The sequence below is a fragment of the Lathyrus oleraceus genome, chromosome 6 (genome assembly GCF_024323335.1).
Source record: "Lathyrus oleraceus cultivar Zhongwan6 chromosome 6, CAAS_Psat_ZW6_1.0, whole genome shotgun sequence".
NCBI lineage: Eukaryota > Viridiplantae > Streptophyta > Magnoliopsida > Fabales > Fabaceae > Lathyrus > Lathyrus oleraceus.
The window spans coordinates 16,448,769-16,460,800 of record NC_066584.1 but is presented as its reverse complement, the minus strand read 5'-3'; positions in this window follow the sequence as shown (position 1 = coordinate 16,460,800).

The following is a 12,032-nucleotide window of genomic DNA, read 5'->3' as shown; positions in this document are numbered from 1 at the left end:
GGTGAATGAATTGGGCATGTGGCTGTGGTAAGGTGATGCGCCAAAATTTGTCCATGAAAAGCAACATAAATTATGGATGTGCCACAAATACCGTTTGGCTCCTCGGAAGGAAAACATTTTTCCTTTGAACTTGTTCTCTCAAAAGAACAACTAATATTATTCATTTGAACTTTATGATGTAATCAACATAGTATTCTCTCATACTCTCTCTATTTGTTCCTTTTTAGATGTTGTTTTTGAATAAAGAATTCATTTTTTTTAGTTGTTGTTTTCAAAATTTTATATAACATTAATTATTGTTTTGTCAAAATTATTCATAATTATTTATTAAAGAGAAAAAAAAATTTAATAAATAATTAAGGATATTATAAGTAAAAAGACAATAATTATTTGAAAAGTAATAAAAATTATTAGTTTTTTTATATGCACAAAAAATATTTTAAAAATAATAATAAAAAAAGGAACGGATGCAGTATCACTTATTAATATATGTCTATCTAAGGGACTTTTATGCTCTTGTATATGTATCCTCACGCTTGATCGTGTATCCTTGAATTCAATGTGATTTATCATGATGAAGATAATCTTTTTATGAAATGACCATGCAACCTTGAATACTAATATCATGTCTTATTATAAGAAACTTGCAACAAATTTTATATAACATTTATAGAATAATTTGTTATCTTCAAAATAATTTAGAGTGTGTTTCAACAGTATTTGTAGGTGTTTAATTGGCTGCATTATATGGTAAAACACTAATGTCTTGACTGATGTCATGACATGTATATGTGACTACATTGTAGTTACTGCAGGACTAGCTAACACAGGATTATTGAATGCTGTGACATTCATACCTGTCAACATATACTAAGGAACAGAAGTTCTGTTAGAACTTAGTATTCATTTGCAGTCTGGTTATCAAGGAAGAACCAGACCTGGCATAAGGCCTACTGACTGAATGTCAAACTGGATGTTGTGACATTCATCATTAACAGCAGCTGGTGAAGATTAGGCAGAGTGGTGTTCTGCTATACTTCAGCATACTAGTTAGTTTGTTCTTCAAGAGAATTACAGAACTAACTTAAGGCCAATTGTGTAAATGTTAAGTTGGACACTTTGACATTTACTAATGTAAGCTGTTACTGTAGTATGGTCATTTTTGATCATGTACAGGTCAGCAATTTGTACAGTCTGTTTTCTGAAAAACAGACTCAGCATATGGACCTTGATGTCAAGCTGAATGTCGTGACATTCGTGCCTGACAGCATATGCTAAATTGTAGGTTGTTCAGTTTTCTGTTTCAGCTTTTTCTCGGGCTATTCTTTAGGGATTCAACAGCTGAGAGAAAATCCAGGAAATCAACAACCAAGCTACATTCAATGAACCTAACAAATAGCCTATTTGTTAGCAACCTAAATGTTGAATTTGAGGGAACTTGTGTGACCTAAAATTCAGGAAAATACAGGTTGATCGCTCGACTGTGTGAGTCGAGAATGGGATACAAACTGCAAGTGCACAGTTCTATCGCGTAGTTTTAAAAGATATCGATCCCACAGGGACTTATGAATCGATGTACCGTTATCTAAGGTTACTACGTAAATCTAAGGTGAAAATGTTTGATTGTTTGGGGAAGGGAGCTAAGAGCTAAACTAATATCTAGATTAAATATCAATAAAACGGATATCGGTATGTAGTTCGTCAAAACTAGGGAATCAATTCCTTGTCGGTCTCTTGGTTTTAAAATAAATCGTTTCGACTAACTTTATTGGTTAAAGGTTTTATCTCAAACTCTCGCTCTGTTGAAGAAACCATGATCTTATGTTAATGTTGCTGTCACTTATAATTAAGTCAAAAATCATATTTTGAAAACAATAAAGTTGCAGAAACTCTTTTTAAGAAAATACTGACCGTTTTAAACACCCTTATCTCAAACTTTCGCTCTGTTGACTTAGGTTATACAATTAAATCTAAATGCTTAACTCTCGTCCTCACATTCAATCTTTAAAAATACTTTTTGGAAAAAGGTCAGAATTTAATTAATTCTAAAACTTGCTCTCGCCCTGAGATAGATTTAATGACTAACTTACACTGTCCAGTTAAAACCTCAAACTCTCGCTCTGTTGGTTTCAACTTCTTTATGTCTTTTACTTTTGTAAAAAATCTTGTTATTAAACCTGTAAGTTAAGACCATAAAAAGATTGATTCTAATTTTAAGTTTGAATAGACCGACTTAGTTTTGATCCCTCTTTCTGCTTACTTTACATACCGATACCTAGGCAAATTAGCCAGACATGCTAAATAAATAAGAATCTATATCATGCATAAACAGACTCATTCCAGGCATGCAATGTAAATAAACAGTAGAATAAAGCATAAAAATTAAATAACAATTAAAGAACCTGAATGCGTAATACAATGGTCTTGAACACTCCACCACAAGCCGGTAGGATTTGTTCTTCGATTCTTCAATTAAACAGTAAATTAAATCAAGGAAATAAAAAAAACTCGAAAATAACGTAAGGTTAAATCCGGTATAAAGTTGCCCAGTAGTTTCCGGTGTAGAAACTACTACGCGAAAAATATCTAAAAGCTAAGAACGGGGAAGATAAATTGCAAGGGAAAAAGAAAACAAAGCTTGCAAAATAAAATAAATAAAGTGAACGATGCTGGAAAGGAAGAAAAATAGGCAAAGGCGTGAAAAAATAAATTTGGCAGAGCTTCCGCAAGACTGAGCGTGCAAAAACTGTGTGTCTGGAAGTTCCCAATTTGCTGCTATTTATAAGCTGCTGGTGTAACCACTTTTCAAGGGTTTCCGCGTGCATGGTAGTAGGCTTCCGAGGGTTAAGCGTGAGTGGAAGTGGGCTTCAACGTGGTCAGTTGAGTTCCTTGCGCCAAAAATATAGAGGACTGGTGTGACGTTCGTCACACCATGTGTGACGTCCGTCACAAGGCTGCTTCGCGTGACGCTCGTCACGCGTCCTGTGACGTCCGTCACAGGCACAGCATTGGTGACTTGTGCGCTTTGGGCTGGGCTTTGGCCTTTGGTTCCTTTTCTCTCCTTTTTGTTGCTTTTTACCCCTCCTTTTCTTCCCTTTTTCACTTTTGCTTCAAAATGGGTACCTGATATAAATAGAAAAGAAATACTGCATAATATCTGATAAAATGGGATAAATTAGCGTAAATGATAAAATAATTTAATTGAATTAAGTCTTAAAAAGCGATATAATTTCGTGTTATCAAACTCCCCCATACTTAAATCTTTGCTTGTCCTCAAGCAAAATTCAGTATAGAACTTGTTAAAAGTTTTAGCCGGATGAAATTTTAAAGCACACATCAATTCGTACTAGGTTGCCAATGGATTTTTGTTTAGGAGGACTTGAGTTTAATCTTGACATCAACAACTACCGTTACAACTTAGATAACCCTACCTTATGCCGATCGGTTCAAGTACCCTATGATAGCTATCCTGGTTCCTTTAGTCTTATTTTGCCCGTTTTCATTCTAGCGAAATCACATTAAGCCCTTTATCCTTTCGCGCACATAGTGGAGTAACCGGTTAGTGACTATGATCCGCTTTTAGCTAGAAGTTCTGGTACATAAGTCGGATAACTTCATTATTCAGTCCATTGCAAATTGCGGGGGATCGAACCGTAGTCCGCCCTACCAAGTTCAGTACCAGATTCCTACTGAACCAATTCATAATGGATCTTTCGTATTGTGCTTTTGCATGATCTGCAACCTTTAGGTTAAATGATCTGGTAAGGATCACCTAGTTTAATTTTCTTAGGTTACTTTGGGGATCATTCACTTATATTCATCGGCTCTCCACGTAGTTTGCTATTAAGATGGTGCTGACTTCTGTATAAACTACTTGGGGTTGCCATAGAACTAAAAGTTCAAGGAATCGGTATGATAGGTACTTATCCTGATCTAACATATTGAGGTTCTCAGAGCGTTGTTATGGTAATGATTTTGTTTTGATTTCACTCAAATTTTATAAAGTAGGCGACCTTTATACTTATTGGGTGTGTTAAAATTTTTGTTATGGCTCAAGAAAGTTGAGGGAAATAGATAATAGAAACTTTCACATTCAGGACTTAACTTAAAAAAAAAATATTTTGTTTTTATAAGGAAATAACAATGAAAAGGGAGAGTACAAACTTGAAACAAAGATGAGAATGGAAAGAATAATTTCCCCCCCATACTTGAACTAAACATTGTCCTCGATGTTTGAAGGGAAAGTAATACAAAATGGAAAGGAAAAAGAAAAATACAACTAAGGCTGCCTTCCACCTCTGGTTCTTGGTCCTGGTGATCTTTGACGTATGTCTAAGCTGTCGAATCTGCTAAACAACTCAGTAAACCGCTGGTCGGTTATGGCATTCCGAGCAACCTGTTGCTGTTGCATTTGACGCATCATCTGCATCATCTCTGTATTCTGTGCCTGCATTCCATCGATAGCATCCATAATGTCATCGTTGGTCGCAGGCCTTCGTCGTCGACGACGTTGGGAGGATGGGCCGGCTGCATTACTGGAAGGGTTGAGCGGGACTGACGGTTGTGTTGGCGGATGATCACCTTGTTCCATTTCTTCAAACTCATCTGTTTGCTGGTTTGTTTGTGAAGGGTCGGTGGTTTCAGGAGCGCTAAGATCGTAGAGGTGGCGGTTCGGGTTTGTGACATCGGTTAGGGTGGTATTGGGTAGCACAACACTTGGGACAGCTTGGTTGTTCACCATCAGATAATAGCCTCCGCCTACTCTGTTTTTAATCAGGCGGCTGGAGCGACAATAGCTGATATCCATAGACAGGGGTGGTAAGGATTCTAAAGTTTGGAGTTTATCCCCTAGGTTCAGGCCAAGTGCTATGGAGGTTATTAATCCACCAATTATGAATGGTTGCCGGCCTCTAGCACATAAGGTGCGGATATGATGAAGGAGAAAAGAGGCGGCGTTTACCGTAGTATCCGATTCGAAAACGCACTGGAGGAAAAAGAGTTCTTTTGAGTTGACCTTACTGTTGTTTGGTCTTCCAAAGAGTGTGTTTTGCAGGATACGGAGAAAATAGCGGATGGTGGGGTTATGGATGTGGGAGAGAAGGAGTTCTTCCCAGTTGTAGGTATTGATACCGGAAATTTTCTTAAATAGGTCGAAAACTAGAACTGTGTTCCAGTTTGAGGTTGGGGGAATTCTGGCATGGAGCAGACCTTCTGTGGGAAATTGCAGCATGGCACTCAATTGGCGTTGGGTTAGAGAGTACTCGGTGTTAAACATACGGAAGGTTGCTGTACCGGTTAGAAATTCGCCTTCACCGGCGGGAGTGGTGTAGTCGTAAGAACTTAGGAATTCTAAGGTTAGGGAAGGATAGGTGGGTTGGTTATGGGTGCAAAGGAAGGTTAAATCGGCTCTACGGAGCATCCACTCGATACCTTGGAGTAAGCCCAATTGTTGTAAACAAGTTAAATCGGGGTACCTGGTGGGAGCGACGCCTCGCTGTTGGAAGCGCTCGAATTGCTCTTGCTGATAGTTGTCATCTCCGGATCGGAAGATGATATTTCCGAAGTTTTGATTTCCCGCCATTGTGATGAATTTTTGAATGAGTGATTTGGAAGAGAAAAGAATTGTATATTTGATATGAGAGAGTTGTTTGTGGTGAAAGAAGGAAGTTTGGAGGGTATTTATAGGTAAAATGTGGGAGGTGAAAAGAAAGAGTGGTTGAAAAGTAATTAATTGTGGTAAATGAAAAATGAATGGGGAATGTAAAAAGGTGGGGGGTGTAACGTTCGTCTCCAACGGCTCCCTAACGTTCACATGTCTGAGAAGCGTTACGCTCGTCACAAGGCTGTGACGCTCGTAACAGGCACTAAGTATGCCGCCCGTCATGGGTGGTGTGACGCTCGTCACACTTCCTTTTTGGAAAGGCTTAGTAGCGCTTCACAGAATCACTTGGTAGCGTAATTTAATATTTTATTCTGCTTATGAACGTTTTAGTCTGTAGCTTAATTTAGTATGCATGCTTAATTGCTTTGTATAATAATAATAATAAGTAATAACAGTAGAGCATAATAGGCATTGCAAAATAAATTAACTAAACAGATTCAAATAAAAATTGATCATAATGTATTACAGGAAAGGCAAATAATAAAATGAAATAGAAATAAACATGAATTCAAATAACATTAATGAAAAAATCTAGCCTAAAACTAAATAACTTAGAAAGAAAAATAACTAAATTCCATCTATCTTCGGATCTCTGGCCGGAGGAGTAAAAGAGTTAACGTGATGCCGTAACATACGTAACTGACTTGCCGTGCGGCTCATGTGTTCTAGGACTGCAAGTCTCAAGCTGTGGAAATCTTCCCTGAGGGCGTTTTGTTCTGACATCAAGGCTTCAATGACGGTTTTAATATCTGTTCCTGGCATATGATGTCGGAGATCAGGCATGGCTGATTCTTCGGTCAGGACAGGCTGAGGAGGAGGATCAATATCATGGTAGCCGGATGGAGTCTGAGGGTCAGATTCAGCAAGAGAGATATGGTCAACATAATGCTCATAGTCATCACAAATCTCATAATCCTGGATGGATTCAGTGGATCCAGCAGGAGTTGGGGTTTCATTCAGGTTGTAGAGCCAGTTCCTTTGGTTATGAACACTAGTCCTAGGATCGGGCAGGGTGAATAGGCAGAGAACCTGGTTATTAATAACAAGCTCAAACTCGTCAGACCCTATGTTTGCTATAAACATAGTGTTGAAGAGGAAAGGTATACTCATAGTGGTAATGCCACAAAAAGGGTTCAGGTCAAGCATAGGCTGACGTAGTCCAATAGCATTACCTATCATAGTTATCAGGCCGCCTATTCTAATGGGTGCTCTCTCATCCTGGATAAGGTGGTCCAAATTAGCTAACATAAAAGTAGCACCGTTTACTGGACGGTTCTGGGAAGCACAAAATATGATGAAGAGTTCATCACGTGAAACTGAAGTACTATTTGGCTTCTTCCCAAATAAAGTGTGGGTCAGGATCTTATGGAAATAGCGAAAAGCCGGGTTATGTATGTTTCCAGAGAGAAACTCATGTTCTTCGGGCTCATCATTTCCAGTCAGCTTACCCCAAAAGTGTTCAAGCTCTCTATATTCAAGAAGTTCTTCCTGGCTTATAGTGAATGTATCAAAGGAGGTAGGAAAACCCAAAAGGTTGGTGAAGTCTCTAGTATTAAATTGGTACTCCATATTGAACATTCTGAACTGGATAAAACCTCTGGTAATTCCTTTTCCATGGCTAGGTAGATAGATTAATGAACTAAGGAATTCTAATGTGAGTCTCCGGTAGGTGGTGAAAGGTCTCAGAATAGGGGAGGTCTCCCATCCTATCTGATTCAGCAAAAACAGGACACTCTGTCTCAGTCCAAGGGCAGTCATAGCCCAATCATCAGCATATAAACTAGGTAGCATCTCTCTAGTGGCTAGTTCTTCAAACCTTCGTTTCTGAGCCATTCCTCTGAACTTGATACCCATACGGTCAAAATGTCCCATCTGGTTAGTGTTAACTAGAGAAAAGAAAACATGAGTTTAAGTCAGGATTTGGCCAAATGCCGAAAGAAGAATAGAATTATTATTAATATATATAGATATATTTTTTTCTTTTTGAATAAATCAATAATGAATACTAAATAGAAATTAAAAGAATAATTAAGAGAAAAATAGAGAAATGATAATAATAATAAAATAATAAAATAACAAATTAATTTGTGGGTTGTCTCCCACTAAGCGCTTTGTTTAAATGTCGCAAGCTCGACAGAGAAACTGTTAAATATTGTCTATGAGTCCTGGGGGCGTTTCGTCTAAGTGTAGAATTTGCGAATCCTCGTTGGTTTCCGCATAGTGATAATGTTTCAGACGTTGCCCGTTTACGGTGAACGGTTCTGTAGATTGTCCTTTAATTTCTACCGCTCCACTGGGAAAGATTTTAGTGATATGGAAAGGTCCTGACCATCTGGATCGTAGTTTTCCCGGGAATAATTTTAGTCTGGAGTTAAATAAGAGTACTGCGTCGCCTTGCTTGAAGATTTTCCTTGATATACGCTTATCATGCCATTGTTTTGTTCTTTCTTTATAGATTTTGGCATTTTCATAGGCGTCTCTTCTGAGTTCCTCTAATTCGTTTATGTCAAGGATTCTCTTTTCACCGGCGGCTTTATAATTCAAATTTAAATTTCTAATAGCCCAATAGGCTTTGTGTTCTAATTCTACCGGGAGGTGACAGGATTTTCCATAAATGAGCTTAAATGGGGTCGTCCCTATGGGAGTTTTATAAGCAGTTCGGTATGCCCATAAAGCTTCTGGTAATTTCAATGACCAATCTTTCCTTGAAGTGGCGACCGTTTTTTCTAGTATTTGCTTGATTTCTCTGTTAGATACTTCCACTTGTCCACTGGTTTGAGGGTGGTAAGGTGTTGCTATCCTATGTCTCACTCCATATTTAAGTAGTAGTTTTTCGAGTACCTTGGATATAAAGTGCGATCCACCATCACTGACTACTATCCTTGGGATGCCAAATCTCGGAAAAATTATATTTTTAAAGAGTCTAGTTACTACTCGGGTGTCATTAGTTGGAGAAGCTATAGCTTCGATCCACTTTGATACGTAGTCAACCGCCACGAGTATGTACTTGTTACCGAAAGAGGATGGAAACGGTCCCATGAAGTCTATTCCCCACACGTCAAAAATCTCTACTTCCAAAATACCATTTTGTGGCATCTCGTCACGTCTAGATATGTTTCCCGTGCGTTGACATCTGTCACACTCCTTAATAGCCGCATGTACGTCCTTCCATATAGTTGGCCAATAAAAGCCAGCTTGTAGGATTTTTGAGCAGGTCTTGGATGTACTTGTGTGTCCACCATAAGGCGCGGAGTGACAGTGTTGGATTATATTTTCTACCTCTTCTTCGGGTACACATCGACGGAAAATACCATCGGGACCTCTTTTGAAAAGTAAGGGATCATCCCAGTAATAGTGTTTTATGTCATGGAAGAATCTTTTCTTCTGCTGGTAAGATAAAGTAGGTGGAACTATTCCGGCAGCTAAATAATTGACTAGATCAGCGTACCATGGTATGACAGATATAGCTAAGGTGGTTTCTACTTGCATGTCGGAGTTGTTCTCTTCCAAAGTAGCTATGAGTTTGTCATACGAGAAATCATCATTAATGGATGTTCTTTCTGGTTCAAGGTTCTCAAGTCTAGAGAGGTGGTCTGCTACTACGTTCTCAGTTCCTTTCTTGTCCTTGATTTCTAAGTCGAATTCTTGTAGTAACAAGATCCATCTTAGGAGTCTAGGTTTAGCATCCTTTTTTGTTAGAAGGTACCTGATAGCAGCATGATCAGTGTAAACTATTATTTTGGCTCCTACCAAATAAGAACGAAATTTATCTAGCGCAAATACTACTGCTAGGAGTTCTTTTTCGGTTGTGGCATAATTCATCTGTGCTTCATCCAGGGTTCTGCTAGCGTAATATATAACATGGAGCTTTTTATCCTTTCTTTGTCCTAAAACAGCACCTACAGCATAATCACTGGCATCGCACATTATTTCGAATGGTTCATTCCAGTCTGGTGTCTGCATAATGGGTGCGGAGATCAATGCTTGTTTAAGAGTTTGAAATGCTTTTAAACAGTTATCGTCGAATATGAATTCAGCATCTTTCATTAATAGTCCGGTTAAGGGTTTAGTTATCTTAGAGAAGTCTTTGATGAATCGTCGGTAGAAACCGGCGTGTCCTAAAAAGCTTCGTACTTCTCTCACGGTTCTTGGGGGTTGAAGATTTTCGATTACCTCTATTTTGGCTTTGTCTACTTCAATTCCTCTGTTCGAGATGATGTGTCCTAAAACAATTCCTTCTTGTACCATAAAGTGGCACTTTTCCCAATTAAGTACTAAGTTTACTTTTACACATCGTTCAAGAACTCTTTCCAGGTTTTCAAGGCATTCTTCGAAACTTTGTCCGTACACAGAAAAGTCATCCATGAATACTTCCATGATGTTTTCGAGAAAGTCGGCGAAAATTGCCATCATGCATCTTTGAAAAGTTGCAGGGGCATTACACAGGCCAAACGGCATTCGTCTATACGCGAAGGTACCAAAAGGGCATGTGAATGTTGTCTTTTCTTGGTCATCAGGGTGAATTGGTATTTGAAAGAAGCCTGAATAACCGTCTAAATAACAGAAATGTGAATGTTTAGCTAATCGTTCTAACATTTGGTCAATGAATGGTAAAGGGAAATGATCTTTTCGGGTTGCTTTGTTTAGTTTCCTATAATCAATGCACATTCTCCATCCCGATTCGATTCGTTTAGTTATAGTTTCTCCTTTTTCGTTTTCAATAACGGTTATGCCTCCTTTCTTTGGTACAACGTGTACAGGACTGACCCATTTGCTATCAGATATAGGATATATAATACCTGCTTCTAATAACTTGGTTATTTCTTTTTTCACTACCTCACTTAGGATCGGATTTAGTCTTCTCTGGTGTTCCCTAGAGGTTTTACCGTCTTCTTCTAACATGATGCGATGCATACAAATAGAAGGGCTTATTCCTTTAAGATCGGTTATGTGGTATCCTAGTGCGGTTGGATATTTTCTTAAGATATGTAGGAGTTTTTCTGTTTCGAGTCTTCCTAGATCTGCATTGACTATCACAGGTCGTTCAAGTTCTAAGTCTAGGAATTCATATCTCAGATTTTTGGGAAGTGTTTTCAAATCAGGGGTTGGTTTGTTAAGACACTGCGTAGGATCTGGTGTTATTGCTAAGCATTGTTTAGATTTGTCTTCTAAAAGATAGTCTGATGATTTGTCTTCTCCTGACTCTGCTTCTTTTATGCATTCATCGATGATATCCATGAAGTAACATGTATCTTCTATTGCAGGTGCTTTCAAGAATTTGGAAAGAATGAATTCAATTTTCTCTTCACCTACTTCGAAGGTGAGTCTTCCTCGTTTTACGTCTATGATTGCACCGGCAGTTGCTAAGAATGGTCTTCCTAGTATAATAGGTGTAGTATCATCTTCTCTAATGTCCATAATTGTGAAGTCAGTGGGAATGTAAAACTGACCTATGCGTACGGGAACGTTTTCAAGGATTCCTACAGGATATTTGATGGAACGATCTGCTAGTTGTACAGACATCTTGGTCGGTCTTAATTCTCCCATTTCCAGTCTCTTACATATGGATAAAGGCATAACGCTAATTCCGGCTCCTAAATCGCATAAGGCTTTGTCGATGACAAATTTTCCTATGTGACAGGGTATAGAGAAGCTACCTGGATCCTTGAGTTTAGGGGGCATGTTTTGGATTATAGCGCTACATTCGGCAGGGAGTGTAACGGTTTCACTATCCTCAAGTTTCCTTTTATTAGAAAGAATTTCTTTTAAGAATTTAGCATATGAGGGCATCTGCGTAATAGCTTCGGTAAATGGAATTGTAACGTTTAATTGCTTAAGGAGATCAACAAATTTTCTGAATTGGCCTACATCTTTGGTTTTAACAAGCCTTTGAGGGTAAGGTATAGGTGGTTTGTAAGGTGGTGGAGGTACATAAGGTTCCTTCTTTTCTAGGGTTTCCTTATTACTCTCTTCCTTTTCCTTAGGTTCACTTTCCTCAGTAGATTTCTTAGGGTTTTGGTTTTCTATCCTTGGATCAGACGGTCCTTCCACTTCCGTTCCACTTCTTAATATAATTGCATGAGCTTGGCTTCTCGGATTAGGTTGGGGCTGTCCAGGGAATGTACCGGTTGGTGCAGCAGTAGGTGCTTGTTGTTGAGCTACTTGAGATATTTGAGTTTCTAACATTTTGTTATGGGTAGCCAAGGCATCTACTTTGCTTGCTAGTTGTTTAAGTTGTTCGCCAGTGTGTATGTTCTGGTTTAAGAAATCTTTATTGGTTTGTTGTTGGGAAGCTATAAAGTTTTCCATCATGATTTCTGTAACACCCTTCTACCCAAACGACATATTTAAAGAATTTATCAGAGTACAA